The sequence below is a fragment of the Triticum dicoccoides genome, chromosome 2A (assembly GCF_002162155.2).
Source record: "Triticum dicoccoides isolate Atlit2015 ecotype Zavitan chromosome 2A, WEW_v2.0, whole genome shotgun sequence".
Taxonomy (NCBI): Eukaryota; Viridiplantae; Streptophyta; class Magnoliopsida; order Poales; family Poaceae; genus Triticum; species Triticum dicoccoides.
In genome coordinates this window covers 608,264,944-608,274,483 of record NC_041382.1, presented here as the reverse complement: position 1 = coordinate 608,274,483, position 9,540 = coordinate 608,264,944, and positions in this window count along the sequence as shown.

Below are 9,540 nucleotides of genomic sequence, written 5' to 3'. Positions count from 1 at the left end.
TAGGAGAATGATGTGATGGACAAGACCCAATCCTAAGCATAGCTCAAAGATCGTGTAGTTCGTTTGTTGTAGCTTTTCTGAATGTCAAGTATCATTTCCTTAGACCATGAGATTGTGTAACTCCCGGACACCGTAGGAGTGCCTTGGGTGTGCCAAACGTCACAACGTAACTGGGTGACTATAAAGGTACATTACAGGTATCTCCAAAAGTGTCTGTTGGGTTGGCACGAATCGAGACTGGGATTTGTCACTCCGTATGATGGAGAGGTATCTCTGGGCCCACTCAGTAATGCATCATCATAATGAGCTCAATGTGATCAAGTGGTTGATCACGGGATCATGCATTACGGTATGATTAAAGTGACTTGCCGGTAACGAGACTGAACAAGGTATTGGTATACCGACGATCGAGTCTCAGGCAAGTAACATACCGATTGACAAAGGGAATTGTATACGGATTGATTGAATCCTCGACATCGTGGTTCATCCGATGAAATCATCGTGGGGCATGTGGGAGCCAACATGGGTATCCAGATCCCGTTGTTGGTTATTGACCGGAGAGTCGTCTCGGTCATGTCTACATGTCTCCCGAACCCATAGGGTCTACACACTTAAGGTTCGGTGACGCTAGGGTTGTTAGGAAGACTTGTATGTGATTACCGAATGTTGTTTTCGGAGTCCCGGATGAGATCCCGGACGTCACGAGGAGTTCCGGAATGGTCCGGAGGTGAAGATTTATATGTAGGAAGTTGTCATACGGTCACCGGAAAGGTTCGGGGGCATATCGGTATTGTACCGGGGCCACCGGAGGGGTTCCGGGGGTCCACCGGGAGGGGCCACCTCTCTCGGAGGGCCTAATGGGCTGTAGAGGAAAGGGGAACCAGCCCTACATGGGCTGGCCGCATCCCCCCCCCTTGGGCCCATGCGCCTAGGGTTGGGGGGGGGAACCCTAAAGGGGGCGCCCCCCTTGCTTGGGGGGCAAGCCCCCTCCCCTTGGCCGCCGCCCCCCCTCTAGATCTCATCTAAGGGGGCTGGCCCCCTTCCTCCTTCCCCTATAAATAGAGGGGCAAGGGGGGGGGCTGCATAAAACATCCAAGGCACAACCCCTCCCCTCCCCAACACCTCTCCTCCTCCATAAGAGCTTGACGAAGCCCTGCCGGAGTACTGTAGCTTCACCACCACCACACCGTCGTGCTGCTGTTGGAGCCCTCTTCCTCAACCTCTCCCTCCTCCTTGCTGGATCAAGGCGCGGGAGACGTCCTCGCTCCGTACGTGTGTTGAACGCGAAGGTGTCGTCCATTCGGCGCTAGGATCTTCGGTGATTTGGATCACAACGAGTACGACTCCATCAACCCCGTTCTCTTGAACGCTTCCGCTCGTGATCTACAATGGTATGTAGATGCACTCCTATCTCCCTCGTTGCTAGATGACTCCATAGATTGATCTTGGTGATACGTAGAAAATTTTAAAATTCTGCTACGTTCCTCAACAGTGGCATAATGAGCTAGGTCTATGCGTAGTTACTATGCACGACTAGAACACAAAGCAGTTGTGGGCGTCGAAATTCTCAATTGGCTTGCCGTTACTAGTCTTATCTTGATTCGGCGGCATCGTGGGATGAAGCGGCCCGGACCGACCTTACACGTACGCTTACGTGGGACTGGTTCCACTGACTGACATGCACTAGTTGCATAAGGTGGCTGGCGGGTGTCTGTCTCTCCCACTTCAGTTGGATCGGATTCGATGAACAGGGTCCTTATGAAGGGTAAATAGAAATTGGCAATTCACGTTGTGGTTTGGCGTAGGTAAGAAACGTTCTTGCTAGAATCCTATGGCAGCCACCTAAAAACTTGCAACAACAATAGAGGACGTCTAACTTGTTTTTGCAGCAAGTGTTTTGTGATGTGATATGGCCAAAGGATGTGATGAATGATATATGTGATGTATGAGATGATCATGTTCTTGTAATAGGAATCACGACTTGCATGTCGATGAGTATGACAACCGGCAGGAGCCATAGGAGTTGTCTTTATTTATTTATGACCTGCGTGTCAACATAAACGTCATGTAATTACTTTACTTTATTGCTAAAGCGTTAGCCATAGTAGTAGAAGTAATAAATGACGAGACAACTTCAAGAAGACACGATGATGGAGAACATGATGATGGAGATCATGGTGTCATGCCGGTGACAACGAGGATCATGGAGCCCCAAAGATGGAGATCAAAAGGAGCAAATGATATTGGCCATATCATGTCATTGTTTGATTGCATGTGATGTTTATCATGTTTTACATCTTATTTGCTTAGAACGACGGTAGCTTAAATAAGATGATCCCTCGTAATAATTTCAAGAAAGTGTTCCCCCTAACTGTGCACCGTTACGAAGGTTCGTTGTTTCGAAGCACCACATGATGATCGGGTGTGATAGATTCTAACGTTCGAATACAACGGGTGTAAGCCAGATTTACACACGCAATACACTTAGGTTAACTTGACGAGCCTAGCATGTACAGACATGGCCTCGGAACACAGAAGACCGAAAGGTCGAGCATGAGTCGTATAGAAGATACGATCAACATGAAGATGTTCACCGATGTTGACTAGTCCGTCTCACGTGATGACCGGACACGGCCTAGTTAACTCAGATCATGTTATACTTAGATGACTGGAGGGATGTCAATTTGAGTGGTAGTTCATTGAATAATTTGATTAGATGAACTTAATTATCATGAACTTAGTCTAAAATCTTTACAATATGTCTTGTAGATCAAATGGCCCACGTTGTCCTCAACTTCAACGCGTTCCTAGAGAAAAGCAAGCTGAAAGACAATGGCAGCAACTATACGGACTGGGTCCGGAACCTGAGGATCATCCTCATAACTGCCAAGAAAGATTATGTCCTAGAAGCACCGCTAGGTGACGCACCCGTCCCACAGAACCAAGATGTTATGAACGCTTGGCAGTCACGTACTGATGATTACTCCCTCGTTCAGTGTGGCATGCTTTACAGCTTAGAACCGGGGCTCCAAAAGTGTTTTGAGAGACACGGAGCATATGAGATGTTCGAAGAGCTGAAAATGGTTTTTCAAGCTCATGCCCGGGTCGAGAGATATGAAGTCTCCGACAAGTTCTTCAGCTATAAGATGGAGGAAAATAGTTCTGTCAGTGAGCACATACTCAAAATGTCTGGGTTACATAACGCTTGATTCAACTGGGAGTTAATCTCCCGGATGACGTGGTCATTGACAGAATCCTTCAGTCGCTTCCACCGAGCTACAAGAGCTTTGTGATGAACTTCAATATGCAGGGGATGGAAAAGACCATTCCTGAGGTATATTCAATGCTGAAATTAGCAGAGGTAGAAGTCAAAAAGGAACATCAAGTGTTGATGGTGAATAAAACCACTAAGTTCAAGAAAGGCAAGGGTAAGAAGAACTTCAAGAAGGACGGCAAGGGAGTTGCCGTGCCCGGTAAGCAAGCTGCCGGGAAGAAGCCAAAGAATGGACCCAAGCCCGAGACTGAGTGTTTTTATTGCAAGGGAAGTGGTCACTGGAAGCGGAACTGCCCCAAATACTTAGCGGACAAGAAGGCCGGCACCACGAAAGGTATATGTGATATACATGTAATTGATGTGTACCTTACCAGTACTCGTAGTAGCTCCTGGGTATTTGATACCAGCGCGGTTGCTCACATTTGTAACTGAAAGCAGGAGCTGCAGAATAAGCGGAGACTGGCGAAGGACGAGGTGACGATGCGCGTCGAGAATGGTTCCAAGGTCGATGTGATCGCCGTCGGCATGCTACCTCTACATTTACCTACGGGATTAGTTTTAAACCTCAATAATTGTTATTTAGTGCCAGCTTTGAGCATGAACATTGTATTAGGATCTCGTTTAATTCGAGATGGCTACTTATTTAAATCCGAGAATAATGGTTGTTCTATTTATATGAGAGATATGTTTTATGGTCATGCTCCGATGGTGAATGGTTTATTCTTAATTAATCTCGAGCGTAATGCTACACATATTCATAGTGTAAATACCAAAAGATGTAAGGTTGATAATGATAGTCCCACATACTTGTGGCACTGCCGCCTTGGTCACATAGGTGTCAAACGCATGAAGAAGCTCCATGCAGATGGACTTTTAGAATCTCTTGATTACGAATCATTTGACACGTGCGAACCATGCCTCATGGGTAAAATGACCAAGACTCCGTTCTCAGGAACAATGGAGCGAGCAACCAACTTATTGGAAATCATACATACTGATGTGTGCAGTCCAATGAGTGTTGAGGCTCGCGGTGGCTATCGTTATGTTCTCACCCTCACTGATGACTTGAGTAGATATGGGTATGTCTACTTAATGAAACACAAGTCTGAGACCTTTGAAAAGTTTAAGGAATTTCAGAGTGAGGTTGAGAATCAACGTGACAGGAAAATCAAGTTCTTGCGGTCAGATCGTGGGGGAGAATACTTGAGTCACGAATTTGGCACACACTTAAGAAAATATGGAATAGTTTCACAACTCACGCCGCCTGGAACACCTCAGCGTAATGATGTGTCCGAACGTCGTAATCGCACTCTATTAGATATGGTGCGATCTATGATGTCTCTTACCGATTTACCGCTGTCATTTTGGGGCTATGCTTTAGAGACTGCCGCATTCACTTTAAATAGGGCTTCGTCGGAATCCGTTGAGACGACACCGTATGAATTATGGTTTGGGAAGAAACCTAAGCCGTCGTTTCTAAAAGTTTGGGGATGTGATGCTTATGTCAAGAAACTTCAACCTGAAAAGCTCGAACCCAAGTCAGAAAAATGCGTCTTCATAGGATACCCTAAAGAAACTGTTGGGTATACCTTCTACCTCAGATCCGAAGGCAAGATCTTTGTTGCCAAGAATGGGTCCTTTCTAGAGAAAGAGTTTCTATCGGAAGAAATAAGTGGGAGGAAGGTAGAACTTGATGAAGTATTACCTCTTGAACTTGTAAGTGGCGCAGCTCAAGAAAATGTTCCTGAGGTGCCTGCACCGACTAGAGAGGAAGTTGATGATGATGATCATGAAACTTCAGATCAAGTTGCTACTGAACTTCGTAGGTCCACAAGGACACGTTCCGCGCCAGAGTGGTACGGCAACCCTGTCTTGGAAATCATGTTGTTAGACAACGGTGAACCTTCGAACTATGAAGAAGCGATGGTGGGCCCAGATTCCGACAAATGGCTGGAAGCCATGAAATCCGAGATAGGATCCATGTATGAAAACGAAGTATGGACTTTGACTGACTTGCCCATTGATCGGCGAGCCATAGAAAATAAATGGATCTTTAAGAAGAAGACAGACGTGGATGGTAATGTGACCATCTATAAAGCTCGGCTTGTCGCTAAGGGTTATCGACAAGTTTAAGGGGTTGACTACGATGAGACTTTCTCACCCGTAGCGAAGCTGAAGTCCGTTCGAATCATGTTAGCAATTGCCGCATTCTATGATTATGAGATATGGCAAATGGACGTCAAAACGGCATTCCTTAATGGTTTCCTTAAGGAAGAATTGTATATGGTGCAGCCAGAAGGTTTTGTCGATCCTAAGAATGCTGACAAGGTGTGCAAGCTCCAACGCTCCCTTTATGGGCTGGTGCAAGCATCTCAGAGTTGGAACATTCGTTTTGATGAGATGATCAAAGCGTTTGGGTTTATGCAGACTTATGGAGAAGCCTGCATTTACAAGAAAGTGAGTGGGAGCTCTGTAGCATTTCTCATATTGTATGTGGATGACATACTGTTGATGGGAAATGATATAGAATTCTTGGAAAGCATAAATGCCTACTTGAACAAGTGTTTTTCAATGAAGGACCTTGGAGAAGCTGCTTATATATTAGGCATCAAGATCTATAGAGATAGATTGAGACGCCTCATTGGTCTTTCACAGAGTACGTACCTTGACAAGATATTGAAGAAGTTCAAAATGGATCAGTCAAAGAAGGGGTTCTTGCCTGTATTGCAAGGTACGAGATTGAGCACGGCTCAATGCCCGACCATGACAGAAGATAGAGAAAAGATGAGTGTCGTCCCCTATGCCTCGGCCATAGGGTCTATCATGTATGCTATGTTGTGTACCAGACCTGATGTAAACCTTGCCATAAGTTTGGTAGGAAGGTACCAAAGTAATCCCGGCATGGAACACTGGACAGCGGTCAAGAATATCCCGAAGTACCTGAAAAGGACCAAGGAAATGTTTCTCGTTTATGGAGGTGACGAAGAGCTCGTCGTAAAGGGTTACGTCGATGCTAGCTTCGACACAGATCTGGATGACTCTAAGTCACAAACCGGATACGTGTATATTTTGAATGGTGGGGCAGTAAGCTGGTGCAGTTGCAAGCAAAGCGTTGTGGCGGGATCTACATGTGAAGCGGAGTACATGGCAGCCTCGAAGGCAGCACAAGAAGCAGTCTGGGTGAAGGAGTTCATTACCGACCTAGGAGTCATACCCAATGCGTCAGGCCCGATGACTCTCTTCTGTGACAACACTGGAGCTATTGCCCTTGCCAAGGAGCCCAGGTTTCACAGGAAGACCAGGCATATCAAGCGTCGCTTCAACTCCATTCGTGAAAGTGTTCAAAATGGAGACATAGAGATTTGTAAAGTACATACGGACCTGAATGTAGCAGATCCGTTGACTAAACCTCTCCCTAGAGCAAAACATGATCAACACCAGAACTGCATGGGTGTTCGACTCATCACAATGTAACTAGAATATTGACTCTAGTGCAAGTGGGAGACTGTTGGAAATATGCCCTAGAGGCAATAATAAAAATGTTATTATTATATTTCTTTGTTCATGATAATTTTGTATTGTTCATGCTATAATTGTGTTATCCGGAAATTGTAATACATGTGTGAATACATAGACCACAACACGTCCCTAGTGAGCCTCTAGTTGACTAGCTCGTTGATCAAAGGATAGTCATGGTTTCCTGACTATGGACATTAGATGTCATTGATAACGGGATCACATCATTAGGAGAATGATGTGATGGACTAGACCCAATCCTAAGCATAGCTCAAAGATCGTGTAGTTCGTTTGCAGTAGCTTTTCTGAATGTCAAGTATCATTTCCTTAGACCATGAGATTGTGTAACTCCAGGACACCGTAGGAGTGCCTTGGGTGTGCCAAACGTCACAACGTAACTGGGTGACTATAAAGGTACATTACAGGTATCTCCAAAAGTGTCTTTGGGTTGGCACGAATCGAGACTGGGATTTGTCACTCCGTATGACGGAGAGGTATCTCTGGGCCCACTCGGTAATGCATCATCATAATGAGCTCAATGTGATCAAGTGGTTGATCACGGGATGATGCATTACGGTACGAGTAAAGTGACTTGCCGGTAACGAGACTGAACAAGGTATTGGGATACCGACGATCAAGTCTCGGGCAAGTAACGTACCGATTGACAAAGGGAATTGTATACGGATTGATTGAATCCTCGTCATCGTGGTTTATCCGATGAGATCATTGTGGAGCATGTGGGAGCCAACATGGGTATCCAGATCCCGCTGTTGGTTATTGACCGGAGAGTCGTCTCGGTCATGTCTACATGTCTCCCGAACCCGTAGGGTCTACACACTTAAGGTTCGATGACGCTAGGATTGTTAGGAAGACTTGTATGTGATTACCGAATGTTGTTCGGAGTCCCGGATGAGATCTCGGACATCACGAGGAGTTCCGGAATGGTCCGGAGGTAAAGATTTATATGTAGGAAGTTGTCATACGGTCACCGGAAAGGTTCGGGGGCATATCGGTATTGTACCGGGGCCACCGTAGGGGTTCCGAGGGTCCACCGGGAGGGGCCACCTCTCTGGAAGGGCCTAATGGGCTGTAGAGGAAAGGGGAACCAACCCTACATGGGCTGGCCGCATCCCCCCCTTGGGCCCATGCGCCTAGGGTTGGGGGGGGGGGAAACCCTAAAGGGGGCGCCCCCTTGCTTGGGGGGCAAGCCCCCTCCCCTTGGCCGCCGCCCCCCCATCTAGATCTCATCTAGAGGGGGCCGACCCCCTTCCTCCTTCCCCTATAAATAGAGGGGCAAGGGGAGGGCTGCATAGAACATCCAAGGTGCAGCCCCTTCCCTCCCCAATACCTCTCCTCCTCCATAAGAGCTTGGCGAAGCCCTGCCGGAGTACTGCAGCTTCACCACCACCACGCCGTCGTGCTGCTGTTGGAGCCCTCTTCCTCAACCTCTCCCTCCTCCTTGCTGGATCAAGGCGCGGGAGACGTCCTCACTCCGTACGTGTGTTGAACACGGAGGTGCCGTCCGTTCGGCGCTAAGATCTTCGGTGATTTGGATCACGACGAGTACGACTCCATCAACCCCGTTCTCTTGAACACTTCCGCTCGTGATCTACAAGGGTATGTAGATGCACTCCTCTCTCCATCGTTGCTAGATGACTCCATAGATTGATCTTGGTGATGCGTAGAAAATTTTAAAATTCTGCTACGTTCCCCAACAAAGAAGTCTTGTGTGACACCCCGAGACCGATGTGCCAGGTGTCTTTCAGTTATTCATTGTCGTTGCCATGTCATTCGCTTGCGTGTTGCATCTTGCCATGTCATCATGTGCATTGCATCATCATGTTTTCAAAACTTGCATCCGTCCGGGTTCTTCTCATTCTTTCCGTTGTCCGTTCTGAGCCCGACCACACTTGCACACGCCCGCGGCATGTCCGAAATATTATTTTATAAGTGGCCGGAAAATGTTCTCGGATTGGGTTGAAAGTTGGCATGTGGTCTTATTATAGTGTAGATAGACCGCCTGTCAAGTTTCATCGCATTCGGAGTTCGTTGATAGCCTAATCGTTAAACTATAGCGGCAATATAGCTGGTCTAAAGTCGGACATTTTCGGTCTCCGGAAACCTTGCCGGGTTGCGTTTCTGTCTCTCTCTTCTCAGCCTGAGACCGCTCCTACACAGCCTAGGCCAAGCCTACCCCCCTCTTTGCACAGGGCATCGACCCCTGCGCGTGTCCGAAACTTCCCCGGACCCGACTCGGATTGTCGCCACCATTGTGTCCGGATCATCCCCAAACATCTACAAATCGTCTCCGTTTTCTTATTTGGGCCTCCTAACCTATTTTTCCTGACCGTCTGATTATGATCGGAGGGACCTAACCGTCCTAAAAAAATGATCTGTTTTACTATATATAGATCACCACTAGCCTATTTTGGACAAACCCTAAAATCTAGGTCTTTTGTCCCCCCTCAGCCGCCGCCACACTCCATCGAATCCACATCGGGATCCTCCCTGATCCCCTCGTCCACCTCCTCCAATCCCGCAGCCTCCTCCCGATCCACCAGCCAGTCACCTCCAAATCCTCCTCCCTGCCTCGATCTGGACCGAGAGCCCGAGCCCCTGTAGCCGCCCAAGGCCTCCGCGGCTTGCCCCTCCCGCCTCCTCGCCGGAGCCGCACCCGCGTCACCGTCGGCGACCATCTCCATCAGGCCGGACCCCGCACCCCTCACTGCTTCTCTTTCTCCCGCTCTCTC